Source organism: Amblyomma americanum, chromosome 10 (assembly GCF_052857255.1).
Source record: "Amblyomma americanum isolate KBUSLIRL-KWMA chromosome 10, ASM5285725v1, whole genome shotgun sequence".
Lineage (NCBI taxonomy): Eukaryota > Metazoa > Arthropoda > Arachnida > Ixodida > Ixodidae > Amblyomma > Amblyomma americanum.
In genome coordinates this window covers 111,325,072-111,347,295 of record NC_135506.1, presented here as the reverse complement: position 1 = coordinate 111,347,295, position 22,224 = coordinate 111,325,072, and the positions used below count along the sequence as shown (strand labels likewise).

The 22,224-nt window shown below is 48.3% G+C and overlaps 1 long non-coding RNA gene across 1 annotated transcript; it reads right to left on the bottom strand.

The window, feature by feature from the left end:
• Positions 1 to 17,089: 17,089 nt before the first annotated feature.
• LOC144106316 (uncharacterized) lies at positions 17,090 to 19,490 on the bottom strand. Its single transcript, XR_013308971.1, has 2 exons — positions 19,208 to 19,490; positions 17,090 to 17,501 (listed from the first exon to the last, which is right to left on the bottom strand). It is a non-coding gene; the product is annotated as an uncharacterized LOC144106316 (long non-coding RNA).
• Between the last annotated feature and the right edge of the window lie 2,734 nt (positions 19,491 to 22,224).

Here is a 22,224-nt window from a genome sequence, read left to right as displayed (position 1 = left end):
ACCGATTGTATTCACCACATTGTATTTTAATATGCGTTCCAATGCATGTTCACACGAGCGGCGCTGGAGTCGCACGCTGTACCGAGTAGAATCTGCACACAGGCATCTAAGCAAAATGCTGTTTTCTTTCACACCAACTTTGAAAGGAACGCCAACTTTGGTAAGCACATAACTACAGCGAGCTTTCTAGAACCCTAACATTTCCGTTTTTTTTGTGTGTGTTGAAAGATTATTATTCCCTTGGTGAAAAACATTACCCAACATCCCAGACTCTTCACTGTGCACTTAAGAAAACATGTTTTTCAGTGCTGTCGCGGCCGACATTTATTGTAAAAAGTAGTTAGCCTTGTAAATATCTGCGACCGATCTGGTTCCGTTTGCACGCTCCTTCTGGCCTTTCCCGTAGCGCTTGTGACATTTTCATCCGCAAAATGTGTAGGTACAGGTGCGGGGCGCCTACTAAATTCTGTCGAACAATGCCAATTGAGGAACCACTAAAGGACTAATAAATCGAACAAGAAATAAAACCTGCCGGAAATAGTGCAACTTATGGCACCAAAGACAAGGAAATTCCGATTGTGACTTAAGAAAAAGCTATGAATGCTTCACAGAAGATGCAGCCGAGACAAGCGACTGGGACCACTCAGGAGACTGCGCATCTGCTGAAGAACGCGGCAGATGCTATTCTGGGCAATGCTTACAGCCTCGCCCGCAGGATGCCTTGTCACGTTAAGAGCAGCACCCGAGGATAAATAAGTTAGCGTAATACTAAAACCATAAAAAAGGCGATGTCAGCGACGTAAATATATTAGACCTATTACTACCAGTGGCTAGGAAGATAGCGACAGGTAAATGCTACAAGTATAGAGCTACATTGACCTATTGACTGAAAGGACAAGATGGTTTCAGGAGTATGCATCGGGGAACACACTGTATTAAAGCCACTATTCTGGTCTCTTCCCGAAAAAGGAAGCAGAAAGGGAGTATACTCAGAATATAATACCGAAGTTCAAGAGACATGACGCTGTCCTCAAGGCATGCACTTGTCCAGTCATCTCGTCTTAGTCAAAAATAAGCTACTGGAAGCTTCGCTGATACACAGCGCTCCTTTAGTCCATGTCTAACGAATGTGCTAATTTCGTTTTAGGTGCGGAGCACTCAAGATAATGCTAAAAAACGCACTCATCGAAGGCAAGCAAACACGAGTACATGACACAGAAGATGAGTACTGTGTGTATTGGTTTTCTACCAATGGTTCTGACTCTGTTTCAGCGTAGCCTCCCAGCAAAGCCCCTCCAAAACCGTATCTGACAGAAACTAGCACATAATTCTGGCTTTTGCCAAAACGTTTAACTCTCAAAAGCAATGCTACACACCTGCGGAGTTGTGGCTGCATGCGTCCGCTCGTCCGTTTTATAATTCAGGGCACGTTTCCTGAGACGGGCGTTGAGAGGCGTCAGCTGGAATGCGCTATGTAACGTTTTCATCAATAGAGGATTTGTTTATCAACACCGTCTTCGCCATGGTGATTTGAGTTGATTTTGTCATATACTGAGTCAAGAGTGATGATCCTCTGCTTCGGCACCGCTGACTCCCTGAGCCCTCTTGACGGTGGCGTTGAGATACTGCATGGGCTGCGCGAACGGCAGGTTCATCTCGGTGGTGGCGCTTAGCTTCTACGTTGGCGGCGCGTACCTCTGTGTAGTGATAAGGGGCTTTATATACTGACGTCTGTGGCGCTGAGCTTCTACTCATGCCGCTCCTTTAGCAGCAGCAGAAGCAGACGAAGCCCTTCCACCGCTTACGTAGCTTATTCTTCAGGAAGAACTGCCGAGACGATTTTGTATTATAATTAGATAGGAACGGTTTATGTTTGGAAGAGAATGGCGTGGCTGGCGATGGCGTGGCTGTCGCGGACAATGTCTCGTGAAGCGCATATCGCAGCAGCCAGCGCAAACGGAGCTGAGCGTTGCGAGACTGCCTCTCTACTGAGGGGACAGCGGAGGCAGATGGTGGGTGATGCGTGGGCGCGCTGTAATGCAGCCGCGCAGCAGACAGACATTCGCTTATGCAGCGCTGAGTTTCTCATTATGCAATTGGTGGCCGCACGAAGGCGAAAAACGGCGCTCGCCACCCTGACGCCATCTCTGCGCGAATGGCGGCCCTCAACGCGTCCTCGCTGCCCGCATGTGTTCATGGAGAAAAAAAATGGCTGTGGTTTAGCTCTGGTTCAACCTGGTTGAATTGCGGAAGCTTGCTTATCTTTCGCCTTAAATTTAACTGTTCCGAAGTAGTAGAGCAACTAGATTCAGATATAGACTCTTCGTCGCTAACTTCCATGGCGAGACTGACCAACCAACGCGTAGCGCACCGCTATATATCCCAGTGAAGCCGCCAGGGAGCGAGCGCAAGGCGAGGAGGTCGTCATATCAACGGAGAGACCACCTGCTGGGCGCGGTGCCGGCTCGGGGGCCACGGCGCATGCGACGAGCGGCTCCCTTCTAGCTGCGGTGGGGAGCAAGCTGACGTCACGCGTCGTCATAGCAACGGAGAGAGCTGACGTCGCACCACCTGCCAAGCGCAGCGCCGGCTCTGGGGGGAGCACGGCATACGCGACGGGCGGTAAAACCTCGTGTAGTATTGCTTTCGCAATAAAAAACTAGGAGGGAGCCTGACGTCACGCGGTTAGCCTCTGCAAGCCATCCTCCTTTGACGCCGCTGCCGAGGGCCCTTTTTCCATAGAGAAAAAAAAAGCTGGGAGGGAGCTTAACGTCATAATCTTGAAGCCTAGTCATAAAAACTATAATAGAAAGCATGATGGGAAATAGGCCCTCACGTGATAGGCAGCGATAGCTTTCAGCCGGAATTCTGTTTCGGCTTCGCTCTCTCGCTGTGTTGCAGTGCTCGGACGTTCACTAAAAAGCACCGCGATTCAAGCTGGTTTGCAGTCTGGTAACTCTGGAGGGCCTGTTTCCCAAGAGTCAGTGCGCAAAAGGCCCTCGGCAGCGGCGTCAGAGGAGGATGGCTTGCAGAGGCTGAGTGCGTGTCGTCGTGCTCCCTTCTAGTTTTTTTTTCCTCCATGCCTTTGCGCACTGACTCTTGGGAAATAGGCCCTCCACAGTTACCAGACTGCCAACCAGCTTGGATCGCGCTGTTTTTTAGTCTTACGCAACACAGCGAGAGAGCGGAACCGAAACCGAAATCCGTCTAAAGCCCCAACTCGATGGGAACATCCTACGCGTACGCGCAGAGCACCTGCGCGCCCAGCGCCGCGTCGCGACGGGCATCGCAAAAGGTGCGCACCTCCATAGACTGTCGCTGACTCGCGCTCGTACGCGCACTAGCACGTTGTTACTAGACCTCATAGATTGTAACTGGTCGAAACAGTTAGACTGGCATTTGAAGTCTTTAGCTTTTGAAAGTAGCAAAGGAAGTTATGTAATATTGTCACGTTGGCGTTGGCGTAGTCAGCAACGGCGTTAAGCGACCGAGAGTCAGAAGCGGCGTATCACTGGACGAGAGCGCTTCCTCAACACTTCGTTCTCTTCTTGATCGGCGCGTTCGTCTTCCCGAGCGCTGGCGTCATTAGCCCCCTCCTCCGAAAGCATCGACCTGATGTTGAAAAGAAAGCAGGGGGTCTCGAGAAGAGCTAGGGTGGTGTCCTTGCGTAGTAGGGCTTGAGGTGAACCACGTGGACCACCTCGGGCCGGTGGTGGCGTCGAGATTGTTGAGTCTCATGAGGGACGACTTCATAACTCAGGGCTCCAAGGCGTCGCACAATTCGGTAAGGACCGAAGTAGCGGCGCAAGAGCTTTTCACTCAGTCCGCGTCGTCGGATTGGAGACCAAATCCAGACAAGGTCACCTGGGTGGTATTCCACATGCCGCCTCCGCAGGTTGTAGCGTTGTGTGTCCTGGCCCTGTTGGTCGTGAATTCGAACCCGTGCGAGTTGGCGGGCAGCTTCGGCGCGTTGTAAGAAAGACGCAACGTCGTCATTTGAATGATCGTCGACATGAGGCAGCATGGCATCGAGTGTTGTCTTGACCTGACGTCCATAAACTAGGCCAAATAGTGCCATGTTGGTTGTTTCCTGCACGGCCGTATTGTGTGCGAACGTGACGTAGGGTAGGACGTCGTCCCAGGTTTTATGTTCCACGTCCACGTACATTGAAAGCATGCCCGCAAGCGTCTTGTTTAGACGTTCCGTCAGTCCGTTAGCTTAGGGATGATAAGAAGTCATTCGGCGGTGGCTTGTGTGACTGAAAATTAGAATATGGTGCAGGAACTCAGTGGCAAAGGCAGCCCCTCTGTCCGTAATTAAAACTTCTGGAGCACAATGACGTAATACGATTTGAGTAACAAAGAACTAGGCTACTTTGGTGGCGGTGCTACTTTGAAGAGATGCTGTCTCCGCATAACGTGTGAAATAATCAGTGGCTACTATTATCCACCTTTTTCCGGAGTCTGATGTAGGAAAGGGCCCGAGCAAGTCCATGCCGACTTGAAACAATTGCGAAGGCGGCGCAATTGGCTTGAGGAATCAGGCTGGCTTCACGGACGGAACTTTGCGTTGCTGGCAATCCCGGCAAGTGCGGACGTAATGCGCAACGTCAGGGCCCAGGCGAGGCCAGTAGTACTTGTCTTGAATCCTAGCTTGTGTTCTAGTAACGCAAGGTGGCCGGAAGCTGGTTCGTCATGGCAAGCGTGAAGAATTTCGTCGCGTAGGTTCACAGGGACGACCAACAAGTATTGCCTACTGTTCGCGGCGAAATTCTTCTTGAAGAGAACACCGTTTCGTCTGAAGAGAAACGACAAAGCTCGTCTGAAGGCTTTAGGAACTCTCCTGCTGCTACCTTCAAGATAACGAATGATGTCGTGGAGGTCGGGGTCGGCGCGTTGACGCTCGGCGAAATCGTTGGCATGTATTGCATTCAAGAAGACTTCATCGTAATCAGCAGCGTCGTCCGGAGCGGCTTGCATGAGAGCACGAGATAAGCAGTCGGCGTCTGCGTGTGTGTGACCGGATTTGTAAATGACCGTGATATCGAACTCTTGGAGTCGAAGGCTCCATAGTGCGAGGCGCCCGGAGGGATCCTTGAGGTTGGTAAGCCAGCATAGTGCGTGATGATCGGTCACTACTTTGAAAGAGCGGCCATAAAGGTATGGTCTGAACTTCGAAACTGCCCACACGATGGCGAGGCATTCTTTTTCAGAGGCAGAGTATTTGGCTCCTGTCTTCTATAGTGCGCGGTTCGCATAGGCGGTGACACGTGGTTGGTCCCGCCGAACCTGAACTAGGACAGCGCCCAAACCAACGTTGCTTGCATCGGTGTGGACCCTGGTGTCTGCAAGTTCATCAAAGTGCGCCAGCACAGGGGGTGACTGCAGGCGGCGTTGAAGCTCTTGAAACGCCATCTGCTGTGGTGGTTCCGACCTGAACGGCACATGCGTATTTGTCAGATCAGTAAGGGGTGAGGCAATGTTAGAGAAATTCTCCACGATGCGGCGGTAATACGCGCATAGTCCGAGGAATCGACGAACTTCCTTCTGATCACGCCGGGGTGGAAAATTGGCAATGGCGGATGTTTTCTCGGGATCTGGAAGGACTCCTTCGTAGTTCACGACGTGGCCTTTTTTAAAAACTTTAACTCTTCGTATGCAAAATGGCATTTTTCGGCTTTTAGAGTAAGGCCTGATGACTTTATGGCTTGCAATACTTCCTCGAGGCGACGCAGGTGCTCCTAGAAAGACGAGGCAAAAACGATGACGCCCTCCAGGTAGACCAGACAAGTTTGTCACTTCAAAGCCGCAAGAACGGTATCCATCAGCCTTTGGAATGTCGCGGGTGCCAAACAAAGACCAAATGGCATGATCTGGAACTCGTACAGACCATCTGGAGTGATGAATGCCGTTTTTTCGCGGTCCCTCTCGTCTACCTCAATTTGCCAATATCCCGCCTTCAGGTCCATGGAGGAGAAATATCTGGTGTCGCATAAGCGATCCAAGGCATCGTCAATTCTTGGTAGCGGGTACACATCCTTTGTGGTGATGTTGTTCTACCGACGGTAGTGAACACAGAATCGTAAGGTGCCGTCCTTCTTCTTCACAAGCACGACAGGTGCTGCCCACGGGCTCCTAGAAGGTCGAATAACGTCGTTGGCGAGCATTTCTTTCACTTGTGTGCTGATAGCCTCAAGTTCTTTAGTGGACACTCGATAATGTGAATGCCAGAGTGGTGGAACGTTTTCATCAGTAATTATGGGGTGTTTCGCAAGATGCGTCCGCCCGACGCGTGACAACGACGGGAAGGCACCACGGTAGCGATCGAGCAGATCGCGCACTTTGTCGCGCTGCTCGAGCGGCAGGGTAGGGTTAATGTCGTACTGAACACCAGGAGGTATATCAGGCTTAGTCTTTGAGGCAGTCGTTAAACTCTTCACACACCTAGTTTCACTAAGAGCGTCAAAATATGCCACAGTCGTCCCATTGTTAAGGTGCAGGTGTTCGTTGCTGAAATTTGTGAGAAGAACGTTCACCTTGCTATCTTCGAGGAAGACAAACGCCCTGGCGACGGAAAGTCCTCTGTCCAGAAGCAACAATTTCTTGCTTTCCACGACATCCTCAATTTGCCGTATGTTCTTTGAGCCGACGGTTACCATTACACTGGAACGTGGAGGCGCAGTCACGTGTTCGTCTAGAATGTGCAGCGCCGCTGGGAGAACACTATCGACCGATATGGCCTTTTCGGTCGAGAACTTGACAGATTGCGATTGCAGATCAATGACGGTACCGTTTTCAGTCAGAAAGTCCATGCCGAGTATGACGTCCCGAGAGCACTCAGCTAGCACTACGAACGTTGCCAGAAATGTTTGGCCTTGCACGGTTACCCGCGCCGTGCATGTTCCCGTTGGCGTGATCAAATGGCCCCCTGCAGTACGCATCTGTGGGCCGTTTCAAGCGGTTGTGACCTTTTTCAGTGCCGCCGCAAATTTTCCAACTGAGCACAGAATAATCGGCTCCAGTATCCACCAGCTCGGTTACATCGGCGCCATCGACCGAAATCTCTAAATCGGCTGTTGCTAGCATCTTACTTTGGGGATGTCGGGGCATTCGGTCTCGGCTGCAGTGCGTCGAAGGAGTCCGGTATTGAGGAAAGGAGTCGTAGCCACGGAGGGGTACATGAGGATATCGCCTTTCTTGAGGCAATTTGTCTGATGAGTCGTTGGTACGGCTAGGGCATTCGCCGTTGTGTGTGAACTGGAACTGTCTTGTGGCGATGGAGAATCTTGCACATTTTGTCGTTGAGAAGCCGCACCTCCAGAGGCTGCTGCATCTAGTTTCCCTTACGGGAACTCCGAGACTGGTCTCGCCCTGGAGAACTGTAGCGACAAGAAGATGGTGATCGAGAGAAGCGACGCTGTGCTGAGCCCGCTTGCGAGATGTAGTCAGCGACCTCCTGCGGTCGTTCTCCACACGTCGGACGACGACAGCCGACGGGGAATCTTCGAAGACCTATCTCCTCTTATGGACAGCGGCGCCAAACATGTCCAGCCTCACCGCAATGGTAGCTCAGCGGCTGATTGTCTGGTGCTCTCCAGATATCCGTTCTGCGTCGTAATAGGCGCTGTGGAGAATTCGGCTGGAGAAGTTGACTCCGCATAGCGGCGGAGGCAGGTGCATCGTAACGTGGGTTCGGCTGGGACGGAATAAAACGACGTCTGACGGCGGCGTAGCTGAGTTCAGGGTGCTGCGGCTGTACCGGGTCTGGGAGAGGTAGTAGTGTGCTCGTGCTTAAAGCTCGTTGCACCTCCTCGCGAACAACATCAGCAAGTGTGGCAACCTGAGGCTGTACCTTAGCCGGAAAGAGCTTCTGCCGAGTTCATCGTGCCTGCCTCCATAATGGCCGTGTGCATCGATGCTGTTGGGCGGTCGTACTGTCGGGCCCTCATGTCAAGAGACTTCTCGATGGATCTCGCCTCCTTTATGAAGTCAGTTACAGTCACTGCAGGACTTCGAACCAGGCCGGCGAATAGCTGCTCCTTAATCCCTTTCATCAGGAAGCTTACCTTCCTCTCCTCCGACATGCTTGGGTCCGCACGTCGGAAGAGTCGCTTCATTTCTTCGACGTACACCGTCACGCTCTCGTTGGGGAGTTGTCGGGCACGCAAAGCAGGTCAGCCTTCTCCTTGCGTAATGTGCTGTCCTTGAACATTTGGAGAAACTCGGATTTGAACGTATCCCACGTTCGAAGGCCAGATTCGTTGTTGGTAAACCAGGTCTCGCGCAGTCTTCGAGGGCGAAATAAACATGACGCATCTTGCAGTCAGCGCCCCAGCCATTGTAGATGGCCACCCGATCGTACTGGTGCAGTCTTCGGCGTCCTCGTGGGGTTGGCTGTGGAAATGCGATGGATCACGCTGGTGGTGGAGCAGGACCGGCGGAAATGTAGCTGGGTTGGTATTCATTGTGGGAGCCCTTCGGGGTCGATTAGAAGGGAGTAGTCCAAATTCTGGAGATAGGCCTTGCAATCGGCGACTGCCCTGGTAGACTGGCGTGTATACCTTAGATATTTCTCCGGGACTTGAACTGCGGCTTGAAGGGGGCCTACGGTACATGAACAACATACCCAGCACCTGCACCAGATGTCACGTTGGCGTTGGCGTAGAGTCAGCAACGGCGTTAAGCGACCGAGAGTCAGAAGCGGCGTAGCGCTTCCTCAACACTTCGTTCTCTTCTTGATCGACGCGTTCGTCTTCCCGAGCGCTGGCGTCTATATATAAACTGAATTGCAGTTTTAGTAGTAGCTTTTCATGCAAACCGGCACGTATCTTCCAGCTGTTTTCTCAGGTCTTTATTATAACCAGCAGCATCATAGCCATAGCATTGCATGGACGGCATTTCCCGCCAGCTCGTCAGCATTGCGAGCATTGTCGGTGTTGCTCATACTTGTGCCGCAATCATGCTAGCAGTGTGCGCACGAAAGCAACGAAATGTACTTGTACTGCGTCTGATTCGAACAGTACTTGTTCTCATTCTGAGAAGGAGGCCGAATAGGCGCCAGCAGAGACGGCCACGCTGGTGAGTTCGGCCCGTGTTTACGGTGCGCAAGCAAGAAGGCCTCCATCACACAGCGGTAAGTTGTTTCGTACCTTTGAGAGAGTATAGCGGCAGTGTAGACTTGAGCTGCAGTCAGGTTCCATCTGAACGGAATACTACACGCACAGTAGCTAGAAAACTTGAGGTGCTCTTTGGCGCCAACTGTCGTTCATTCGTTTCGCTTTTGACGGCGCGGAGCTGCGCGGATGCTGTAAACTCCCATGTTTTCCGTCGCCAATACAGGGAACATAAATTATATAGAAGTTTCACGTCACATTACCCGATCACTCGCAAGTGCCAAGTAAGCGTGGTTTTAAAAAAAACCGTGGCTACACTATGTCGGCTCAGGCGATCATCATTATTACAAAGGAGGGCGGGGAGAATCGTTGGCTGTGAAAATTTGGGTGCTTCTGCGCTGCTCTGGCAGAAGCGCAGCGCCTTCGTCTCGGATATTCAACTAAAGCTTGCGAAGTAAGAGAGCTGCGTCTACCCCTAAAAGATCCAGCTGTGAACCCCAATTAAAACCTCACCTTGCTTAAATATTGTGCACATAATAAGACTTCTTATTTCAGTCTAAGAAACACCCCGCAATCGTTGCGCTGTAATAACGCACCAAGAAGTGTGGTACTAATGCTGTCTGGTTTTTGCTTACTGGCCTAATAGTTTGCATATTTTCTCAAAAGATGTGCCGCATGCGTGAAGGAAACCATTATCTGTTCTACAAGTTCTTCCGCATGACCCCACAGCTATTTGATGAAGTGCTCAGATTGGTTTCCCCAGACCTCACACAGCAGCACGTTGTGAGAGGCCCCTGGAGCCAGGTGAGCGACTGGCAATAGCATTATGGTTTGTGGTACTTGAGTTCCCTTTTTTAGATGTGTCGTTTTGGCAAATAGTGATCTGTAAGTTTGGTGAGATCGACATTTCTACCCATTTAACCCTTTAAAGGTCCTCTAAAAATAATAAGAAAGAAATGTATCAGTGAGGGAGACTGGACCAGCAGTGTTTTCCTGAGTTCAACTAATAAGAGATAGGGTGCTAGGCTCTTAAAAAGTATTAAAAAATTGGAAAACAAAACAGTTTTGCCAAGGGACAAAAGCACCAAGGCACAGTTAAAGAAAAGAGTAAAAAAATGCAATAATTAAGACATGGCAAGAAGGGCTGGGAACTTTTAACGAGGAAGGCTGATGACACAGGAAGCCCAGGATGCAGCAGCTGGAAACTCAAAAGGCGGAAAACAACTGAGGAAAAAAAGGCCCAGAAAATGACGTTACTGTAGATAAACGCTGAACTGACTAAGAAGCAGTGCAGCATTTATGTGAAGACAGCAGTGAGACAGAGACAAAGGGGCGAGAAGGAAAAAGATGAAAGGAGTAGCAGACAAGCAGTCAATAAATGAGAGGTACACGCTGCAGGAAAGAGAGCTGAGATGTAATCAAATTATAAAAGCGTTGAGAATACTGGAAAATGGATACCTCAGCAATAAAAAAGAAAAGAAACAGACATACTTTAGAGGCAAAACGGTAATTGTCTTTATGCAGGAAGCAATGGCTAGAAAAGTGCAGTGTTGAGAAAAAAGCAAACGCGCAAAGCGCACTATAGCACTGTGGCGTTTTTCTCACAAGCAAAACAATGGTAAAAATAAAAAACGAAGAGATGAGGGCAACTCTAATGATGAAGGGGAAAAAAAAGGAATAGTCACGTAGGTTTACACGGTGCTGTCCTGCTGGTCGTAGTGGAAAATTTTAAATGCATAAGTACGCTATACAATCTAGCACTGCCAGAACCTGGAAGCTTCACACCGTGGAAGTGCTTGTCCTCACATATCTCTAGAAGAGCTGGTTACGAAACTGGGACACTCACACAGTGATCAAATACAAGTGAACCTGGACGTGCAAGGTCAAGCTTATTCATGGATTGATTCTCTCCCTCTGGCTTGTAGCTATCCTGCTTCGGGGCAAGACATCTGCAAGGCAGCACTTGTATACCGTGTGGGGATAGAGACTGCAAGGCGCTGCATCCACGCAGCATGTCAGGCCATCTCGAGACGACTGAAAGATCTTTTCATGTGAGTGAGGTGGACATCTCCAGCAAAATTTGTCACTCATTGCATTTCCTTTCAGGTGCTGGATGATGAAACAGATGCATGATTTCATTAATGTATGCCCACTCCGCTATGAGGGTCTGTGTTGGTCTCTTAGTTATGTACTGTCTAATGTGGCAGTTTTTCATGTTCCGATCTTCATGGCGGCTTTTCGAGAAGGTCTACTACTCAAACACTGTTTGCCAGTTATCTGTGCCCTGGTTTCACGGTCCCAGTTTACAACCAGCCAATCCAAAATTGTTTCCTTTAACTTATTTACTGCTCTATGATTGCACTGCTACCGGTTTGCACACAGATGAAGTATAATAATAATTGGTTCTTTGGGGGGGAAAGGAAATGGCGCAGTATCTGTCTCATTTATCGATGAACACCTAAACCGCGCCGTAAGGGAAGGGATAAAGGGGGAGTGAAAGAAGAAAGGAAGAAGAGGTGCCGTAGTGGAGGGCTCCGGAATAATTTCGACCACCTGGGGATCTTTAACGTGCACTGACATCGCACAGCACACGGGCGCCTTAGCGTTTTTCCTCCATAAAAACGCAGCCACCGCAGTCGGGTTCGAACCCGGGAACTCCCGATCAGTAGTCGAGCGCCCTAACCACTGAGCCACCGCGGCGGGTATGAAGTATATGGCAATTTTAAATATTTTACATTATGTGCACTACTAGCAAGTATTAGGTATGGAAGTCATAAAAGGTGCAGATAGGCTTATGCTTCAAAAGGAACTTTTATAGGTGAAAGAGGAGTTCAGCACGAAAATAACTGTTAGAAATCTAACAGTTGTCATGTTTGTCACTCTGCACGCAAGAACACCAATTTAACGGGGGAAATTACAAAAGAATCACATTGCACATATCTGTTATTGGATGTTCGCTTTTTGGCACACGACACACTGCAAGATTGCCACTGTCCACCTTACAAGAGTGCTTCTGACTGCGTCCAGACACCTGCGAAGGCAGAATAGGAGCAGATTGCCCCGGATTTTGCCTCACGTTGGCAGATTCCAAACTTCTTGGGAACGGTCGACGGGAAGCACGTGGTTATCATGTGCCCTGCCAATTCCGGGAGCAGGTACTACAACTACAAGGTAAAACTTCACATGATCGGTAGGTTATTTCCAGATGAAGGCTGTTTAATGACAAGGCTTCTCCTATCTTGACAAAGCAAGCCCTTGCTGCTTTATCTGTGCTATGTCCACCTGACAAGACCTACTTGGCAGTGTGTTGTCAAGCGGTTTAATGACATGTAGCAATGTTAAGAGAAATTGGTGTACCAACGCCTTTGCGAACCACCAAGAATGTATGTGCAGTCTTGAGCAAAACATCTTCATGGGACCTTGTTTCCCATATGCAAAAAGGTGCTACAACGCTGCATTTATTTATTCGTCCGTAGAGTGACCATCAAAACACTCAACATAATATGCAAAGTGACTCATTTTGCTCAATGAAGTAGAAACGCAACACTGACACAAATTTCTGGCTTATGAGAAATGCAATGTTGAACTTGTTCACCGATGTATTCCTAATGCACGAGCTCAAACAAGCTTAGACGTTTTGCGCAAATCCTGGCTTTATGCCTGCGCAGACAAACGTAGCAGTTCAGCAGCGTGGCCAAAATATTTTCTTTGCGAAGATTGCAGGGGAAAGTAAATTCAAAATGTAACAGCATATTATCTGTAGTCTTATCATATGCATCCCTCTGGTCCGCATACTTCTCAAACGCTTGCTCAGTATGTCTGAAAAGCTGGAAAAGGTGTCCATTTGGATGCGTTAACCTCCCTCTCTTCTTGCAGCTGCTTTTGAGATGCCTTTGTGTCCTCTAAGTGCTTCTTTGCAAACAATGCACTGTGTTTGATTGACTAGCTTCCTTGTTACGAATCCAGAAACATAATAAATAATGCAGTCAACAACAGCTACATTGCAGTAATCGTGCTCAAATACCTCGTAGCGGCGCTGGCACCGCTAGTGGAGCTGATGAAGAAGATCTCGCTCGCGCCACACACAACGCTTTCGGCAACCGGCCTGGCCAGCAACGTCGACAGCCGCTCATAGCAAACTTGAGAGAGATGGGGGTGTAGTTTGAGGCAGCTGGTGGAGAAGGTTGGCAAGAGACCGACGCGTGCTCGCGTGGCACTTGCCGAACCATGGGTGGGGGCACATACGGTGGCGGCGATAGTTTAGAGACCGGTGTGGGGAGGGCGCCCATCACTGTGCTGAATGCGAGCGTCGTTGAGCAGAATGTCCTTGATTCCCTTGACGTCGATTCAATGAACCTCCGACGATGATCCAGGACGACTCATTCTAGCAGCAGAGTTGAACAATATTTCGTCTTAAACGCCGTCTTGTTTGGATCCATGACCGTGTTCGCTGCTTCACAGTCCCATTTGTCAGCAACGCTTGTGGCAGTGCGGTCAGTCGTTGCGGCTGCGTCATAGCGCACCGATTCAACATCGGAAGAGCTGCTATACTGCACAACTGTTAAGCAGGAAGCAACAGAACGAGACGGTTGCTTAATGAGCTTCAGAGAGCTCTTTACTTTTTTCGACAAGTACTTCGGTGCCCCTTCGAGAATAGTTGGCACGGCACCTTTCGCGAGGCCCACCCTTCTCTTAGCCGACAAGAGCACACGGCAAAAAAGCAGACCGAGTATTTAAATTGAAACGTGGCGCAAAGTGTCTCTTACACACCCGGTCAGCCCTCTGAAGCACTCTGTATTTGCGCAGTATCGCCTACCTCCACGCTTCCAGCCTCGCTTCATCATGCGGCGGCTTGAAAAGGGAATACTTCTGGCACGACTTATTTCCACTGTTGCAGAACGGCAAGAAGCACTTTCCCATTGCGCAGCCGCACAGTTCCAATTCCTTTTCCTGATCAAATTACGCACACACAAAGAAAATATCAGCGACTTACGCAAAGGTACCACGCTCTTATCAGAGAAAAGCAAACATGCGGAAGCCTGCGGGACGAGGGAAAGGCACTAGTTCCGCGCGCCCTCTCTCGTTGCGCCGAGTTACTAGAAAGCTGCCGGTTCCTTTCCACAGATCGCTGACTGTACGCTGTTCTCTCAACTAGCTTCACTTCCACCGCGGCTGCGCCTGACCACAAAGCTTAGATTGCTTAAACCGTGATATTCAACTGCCTGCATCGTGTGGGCTAGCCACTGGTTAATACCCGTGGCTTCTTGGCTACATTGAACTAACTGAAAAGAAAATGCGACGAATAAGGCACGTCGCTTGATAAAAGGCAACTTTGTTTAGACTAAGTCATAGGTTGGCATGGGAACTACGCTGTTCAAGATTCCCCATAATAAGGCTAAAAGAACGCACCTACACACGGACAAGGGAAGCGGAGCTGAGACACAGCAGTGCGACATGGTAACTAGAGCTTAAAAATACTAGGGGCAACGACAAGATACCAACGGGACACACATTGTTCCTTGTGTTTTTTAGCACTAGGTACCATGTACCACCCAGTTAATCAAAAGTACCAACTAGCCTGACCTTCTTTAGACAAAGCGCTCTGTCTCATCTCTACTTCCCTCATTCCTGTGTAGGTGCCCTTGTTTAGACTTATTACGCCATGCCAACTTGCTATCAGTCTGTGTTGTTGTGCAAGATACCCCAGGTTTCTAATACTAAGGCAGCGTAACTGTAAGTGATCGGGCAGTGTGGTTCATTTCTCTTGGTACTGGCTCGAAAGAGCAGCCTCTTGTTTACAGGCAGTCGTACCTGCAGCCGTAAAAGGCACAGGCATTGCTGCAAAGTGGTGATCACAGCCTCCTACCTGCTTAGAGATTCACACAGGCAAAAGTTACCTCTATCAATATCACGATTAATTGGGCACATGACTCTATCATGCCTTATAGCAAGCAGTCACGCCTTGGCCATTGCCGCATTGAGCATTTAAGTTCACGTGTTCTGTCGCCTGTGGTGATTGTCTGAGCTATGATTTTCATTTCAGGGCACATACTTCGTAGTCCGGATGGCTGTCGTCGATAGCCACTGCAAGTACATACTTGTAGATGTGGGTGCGGAAGGTCGCCTCAACGATTACGGAACTTTCAAAAACAGGGCTTTTGGACGTGACCTCAGTGAAGGACGCCTCACCATTCCACAACTTGGAAAACTTCCTGGGACAGCAGCGACTGCGCCTCATGCATTTATGGGCGATGAAGATTTTTTAACTTTGAACAGACTTTTTGCGCCCTAACCCGTCAAGACAGATGGATGACGAGAAGAGAGTCTTCAACTATAAATTAAGTAGAGCACGGTAAGATGTATTATTTAATTAAGCTTGATAAATTGTCATTGAAAGAAAGGGGTAGAAAACAGACCTCAGTCGAAAAATATTATCCAGAGTTCAGATGAATGAAAGCCTTTGAAACAAACGTCATGCTGACAGGACCAAAGCATCAGCTTGAACAAATAGAAAGGTCAAAGCAAGCAAGTTAAGGCAAATGAACAGAATTCCATTGTATAATAATTTTAGTGTTTCTGTTACAATATCTGTATCCCCTCTGCATGTGTTTGTTAATGAAAAATGCATTGGAAATGGTGCAGCCTTTTTTTTTAGATTGTTATGGTTTTAAATTCATTCATTTTTTTCAGATGGTGTGCCGAGAATGCCTTTGGCATCACCGCAGCCAGGTGGCGTATACTTCTGCGCACTATCCCCCTGCACCCCGAGAACGTTCACTGCATTGTAAAGGTTCCCTCTGTCCTCCACAACTTCCTGGCAGTTCAAAACCCTCAGTCCCAGACCTTCGCAGGCAGAGAGGACATGTTGGGGAATGTTGTGGAAGGACGCCGGCGCAAGGCATCCAGAGGGTGTTGGGGGATAACTTGGAGCCTCAATACTTGCCACTTGCTCCGACACATGCACGCAGTCACCACACTGATGCTGCTGCGACCAGGGATCAGTTCGCTGCGTACTTTAGCAGCACACTTGAAATTTCCTGGCAGTGGCAGCAACCAGGGATCTCACAGGAGGCACCATTTAGGGGGCTACAAAGGCAGCAGCGTCAACGTGCCACTGAAGGTAAATTTCTGTAATGTATAAGATTGCATAAAAATTTCTAGTCCATTAAGCTTTGATCGTGGATGATGCCGTATGCTGTCCTAGCCAGTACCTTATACCAGCAGGCCTTGCTGTGTGGGAACGAACATTTAGTAGCACTATTTCAACACGAAACGGAGAGTATCCGGCACATATCACCATTGCATCAATTTTGTGAGGAGGACAAGATGGAGAGAGTGATGGCTAGCATAAAACATGGTTTTTGTTATGGAAAGTAATTTTTGTGTTTGTGTCTAGTATGTTACAAAAACAAGATAGGAACAGGAATTTGATTTTATGCGTAGTTTACAGCACAGCTTGCATTATCCAACTCAGGATATCAATGAGCTCCTCAGCTCGGAATGCATGCATCTTAACATATCCGTCGCACCTGCAGTCATTTTGTCACTATGAAGTCCATGCAAGATTTTGTCGGAATTTCAACAGATTCTTGCCTGTTTGCTTATAATGTGCTTACGGCATTCAGAACACTGCCTCTGTACTGCAGGCTACAAATTGTCTTCCCTCAGGGGCACAGGAGTTGCCTATACTTTTCAGCATCGTAGTGTGTGCCAGGCACGTAACCGAGCAGCTATTCGTGGCAAATAAAAATTTCTTGCCCACTATGATACATTTTGGCACTGATGTGGCACAGCTTCGGTGCCACATTTCAACCACAATTTAGAACCGAACGAAAGATGCTAGACAATGCAGCTACATTCGAAAGTTTGGAACACTTCCAGCAGCTTTATTTGCAGCTCGGTGGGTAGTTCTGCTCAAATACGTCTCTCTTTTTTTGCGAATGTGAGTGCGAATAGGTCACATTCGTCCTCTGCCTCACGGATGTTGAGCGTATCCCAAGTATTCAAAGCTTGCGTGAGCCTTTCGACATGCCCAACTAGTGCTTCATCTTGTGCGTCACGCTTCCGCTTATGTCGTTTCCCAGGTGCAGGCTGAGCTGATGGTGGTGCGGAGGCCTGCGACTGCGCGCACAAGTCTACGAATGCCTGTGGAGACTGGACCGACTGACAATGCAGAAGTCCAGCGATGCCTGCAGCCGGTCCATCACAGGCACCACATCGATGTCTGTCACAGGCACCACATCAATCAATGATCCCTGGGATTCAGAATCCAGCCGCCACTCCTCCAGCTCGAAGACACTCTCCACCACCATCTCCTGTTCTGTACAGTTGTCTTGCTGCGCCGACATGGTGGCTGCCTGCGCTTGGCTTTTGTAGTTGCCTGAGGTCCTGTTTATAAAAGTGAACATATATATGCATCATAAATGTGTGTGTTGCAAGTCACTGTTTAAAAGAAGGTTTTCATATACGCATAAAACGGCTCATTACTTCCACCCATCATATTTAGGTCATATGGTGCTCTTTGCAGAATAAACTAGCCCTATGGTCGTTGAGTTCCTCATACTGTCACCTAATGTGTCTTGCATAATGATTTTCTTGTGCATATTGCCTTGTGTTTTGTTAATGTCAATTCCCGTTATCCACGTAATGGCTACAATTAAAATGGAAATGATAGCTCTCGATTAATTTCAGCCATCTTTCCTTCCACAACATGACCTAGAATCTGGGTAGGTGGGAATTCTTGTAAAGAGAATGGCATGGTCTGTGCCTGGTTGGAACAGATCTAGTTTTAGAGGCCCGGTTCAGCAATTATGCATAAATGGTACAGAGAGCAAGAGAAGATAATTTGCTGAATATAAAGTTTTAATTCAGGCAGGCCAAAGCAAGATACGTATGTGCAGCCGCATCATTGTTCAAGCGCGCTTCCCCAAATGCACGTACGCCTGCAGCATGCAGGAGTAAGTTGAGCAATGCATTACATTATCAGCCACTGGCTCCTCGGAAGGTTATGATGTACCGACTTAGAAAGCTGCCCTCACACTTTTCGTGCAATTTGTGGCCTAAGCAATGATCCCCCATTTCTCACTAGTACCTCATGGTGCTATGCATAAAAGTTGCCAAGATGATAAGAGAGGTGCAGGAATATTTCTAAACAAGACAACAAAAATAAAAATGTAGGTAAGAGAGTTGTGAAAGAAGCATGACTGGTGGTCAGGAAGCAAACATTTAAACACGTTTCGAGCACTTTCACAGTTTGATTGCACGGAAACCACACAACTACTCGTCTTAACAACCTGCTTCGCAGTGATAGATTCGGAACACAACTGCATGTACAACATCAAAAGAAGCATAATGTCTTTTGGATTCTATTCCTCATAGATAGTAAGGAAACAGGCACTCAATAGAAGAATGCGACTAAACAGTAACAGACCTGCACCTGTAATATAAGCGCCCTTATACGCTAAGATATAAGACAACAATGCCAGATGCTTCCATGAAAAAAAGTCATTAATCAACACATGATGTACAGCAGATGATATTTCGCCCGCCTTTCTCTTCGCATACGATTGCTCCCGAAGTGCCGAGCAAATGAGAGCATATCAGCTTCAAGTGCCTCTCAGGTGCACGATTTTCATACACCTCCAATTAACTCACTGTCGTGGACCGACGGGTAAGCCTTCTGTTTGCCAAGCACGAGATCGGCTCAACTCTCAGCCACCGCAGCAGCAGCCTGAGGGTTGCGTCAGGCACACTTTCAGTACACTTCACGTCGCAGTTGTATCCTGGAGTGATCGACAATGGCAAGCTCGCGGCAGCTTTGCCGCACATAACATGCACGAAGCATTTCCTTGCAACACATCTTGCATCAAATACGAAAAATTCAGGCATTCTTAGTAGGCGCAGTTGAAGTGGTAATACGATCGCGTTAGCGTCGGATGTAATCGCATTTTGCACAAATGCCTTGCAAGCGTGTCTAGTCTAACAGCGCCTGTTTCACGCATGCCCCGATCGCTGCTACGGCATGACCACGGCACTGCACGTGTTCCGTTTCTCGAAAATTTCGTAATGGCAACAAAAAATATCCGTGAACTTACGGCCTGGTGGTTATGGTGTCCCATAGAAACATCATTTGTTTGTAATACGCCCAAATGAAGTCGCTCGCCTCCGTGTCCTCGGCGCCGGCACCGCTCTTTTTGGCGTCCTGGTCCGCCGTGAAAATCCGGCGGAAATTACCGCGGAGGGATTTCCACCGCTTCTGTTTGTGGTAAACGTTCTCTGCGTGATTGAAGCACGAGAAGTTTCAAGCACATTTTAATCATGAAGTGCTCATCATGAGCAATGTGCCTACTTACCTTCACATGGAGTTCCCGGGATTATTTCCGCCGCCATTTCCTTCCAGGACGCTGCCGTAACCAGGTTATTTTTATGCTGTTTGTGGCTGGCAAGCCACAGAGAGCGGCGCCTTTCAACAGCAGCGATGAGTTTTTCATTACTTATTAGGTGCGACATGTTTGCGCAGGGGGCTATGTCGCAGCTCGTTGAGAAAAAGAAATCAGTCGGCGCGCTGCGGAGGCTCATTCCGGACATTGCGAGAACTGTGCCTTCTTATTGGCCACAAACCAGCGAGCCACTTCCAGCGCGTGCGCCAGCGCACCGCCATGGCCGAAAATATCTGCCAAGCACAGATATCTACGCAACACGCGCGCATGCGCAGACAGGATCCAGCGTACGCGCGTGCGCGTAGGCGCTCCGCCGGTACGCGTAGGATGTGTCCATCGAGTTGGGTCTTAAGAGCTGCCGATGCCGGGTCAGGTGAGGGCCTATTTCCCATGATGCTTTCCATTATATTTTTTATGACAAGGCTTCAAGAATATGACGTCACGCTCGCTCCTAGCTTTTTTTTTCCTCCAAGCATGTGTTTGCGTTTCGTTCGGCGCCCGGTTACGCCGACAGCGACGGTAAGGAACGCCGCTAAACTCACCAATGGGCGCTTAAGAACTGCGCTGTGAAAAAGACAAAAAACCAACTCGCCTGCATCGCCGATATCCTGTAAAACACGCCACATGCTTATCCGACAAGGTAACAGAAGGAATGGTTACGCATTTCGATCCGGCTTTGCAAAGTTTCAACAATCCCTCATTGCGATTGCTGCCTTCAGAGATTTTATTTTTGCTATCTTGGAAGGTAAGTTTGATTAAACCTAATGAAGCACAGGCATTCTGAGAGCGGCAGTGCAAACTTCCTCTAGTTCAGATCCTTTGTTGAATGCCAGACACATCGCTCACTTTCGAATGAGTCTTTTCATTGAAGAGTTGGTAGTCAGCGTTTGTGTGGGTCTGGCGCGTTGCGTGGCACGTAGTTGTTGGTGTCGCAATCCAAGCTGAGAACGCATTAAATAGTCCGCGAAGAAGTACTTAGGGTCCATTCTTACTCCTTTGCTAAATGCACCGAGATTTTGTTACGTGGGAAAGTGCTGACTGCTCAGAACACCGCATTTACAATGTTTTCTTGCTGTAATGTTCAATCGTACAAGGCAAGTGAGGCGGCTTTATAAACTTGTGTGTTTATATGATGATATGTTCCGTATTATCCTTTTCGTAATTTAAAGCAACGAAGGGCGTAAATCCACCACTAGCACCCCATTATCGGAGAGGCCAAACGACATGGTGTCCATAGGCCAGCCTGATGAAACTCGTACTTATTTCAACGAGAAGCTTAATTAGCATGTAGCGCATGCATAGCTGCTAACTTGTCGCTGCAAGCCACTTTACGGTTCCATCGTTTTAGTCTCAGCGGTGACACACTAAAGTATGTAGGTACATCCGAGTTTTACAGAAGCGAATGACATAGAAAAGACTTTGGTAGTCGCATTGGTCTACCCAAAACTACGTGATCAGTAGTGTGACCTACCACGTGTCCACAAAACGAGAAGAAAGAATGTGGGCGCGCTTGGAAAGGCACGCACAGCGAATTCTTTCGCGTTACTCTTGCAACTCAGTTACCGTAAAAAAAAAAGACGACACAAGAAAGAAATGCCTGTGCATGTACTTACATTGCTCGAACGTACTGGCTATTTGAAAAATATAATAAAAGTCTGCTGAAAGCGACACTTTCGATCTTCCGAAGCTGCACCTAGCACATGAAAGTAACAAAATTTAAGAAATAGAAGTGAGATAACTTTTTTTACTGTCAGACGTACTACAGGGACAGGCTATTTGCTCTTTTAATGCACATGAAACTGCGGAGTATCATATTTAGGTCGAGACCAAAAAGCCACTCTATAGAAAATTTCATACGATGAGACACACTTCATTGCAACAGTCGCGTATCGTAACACACTATGCAAGTCATGGTAAATATGCACCGCCCAGTTTTAGCGGAATTTACCTGGCTCAAAAAGTCCGCAAATGATATTTGTTGATTTATTTATTGACAATACCTGCAGCACCCGAACACATTACTGCAGTGAGGAAAGAATACATATTGTTTGCATGGGGCCAATATAAGGAAAGGAAGGCAACGAAATACGCTCGGTGGATACGATTGGTGAACACGAATCCTGTAGGTGTAAAATTATATATATACGTGAGTACACGCGGATTGTTCTCTCAAAATTAGAGAGCGAACGATAAGGCTAAACTGATGATATCTCATTTAGACGACATCATCTTGTGGGAGGAAAACGCCAGGTAGAACAGTACTCAATTAAGCTTACGTAGATATAGGCTAGTAGAGCATTCGGTAGAAGAACTGGGAAAGGTACACCGAATGTTTGCAGTTTTGGCCGCAGGATTCCCCGTTTGAAACTCTTCGCAATTGCTGAATAACATGTTACGGTCCCGAATAAAACACAAGAAGGCAGTCGAGATTTTAAAGTTATTACTCTCACTACGGCTGACATCAAGGTGCAAGCATAATGTGAAATTCTGTCTTACGAGAAATCTCACCGCCATCAATACACATTCGTTCTCGCGCTTTCTTTCGCCCTCGTTTAGCCTTGCTTTCATGTAGGGTAATTAACAGACTTAATTATCTGACCGATGCTGCTGTGTAGTGAACTACAGTCGAAGCCTTTGTTAGGGATGTTTATATTTTTAAAACCGGTACTACC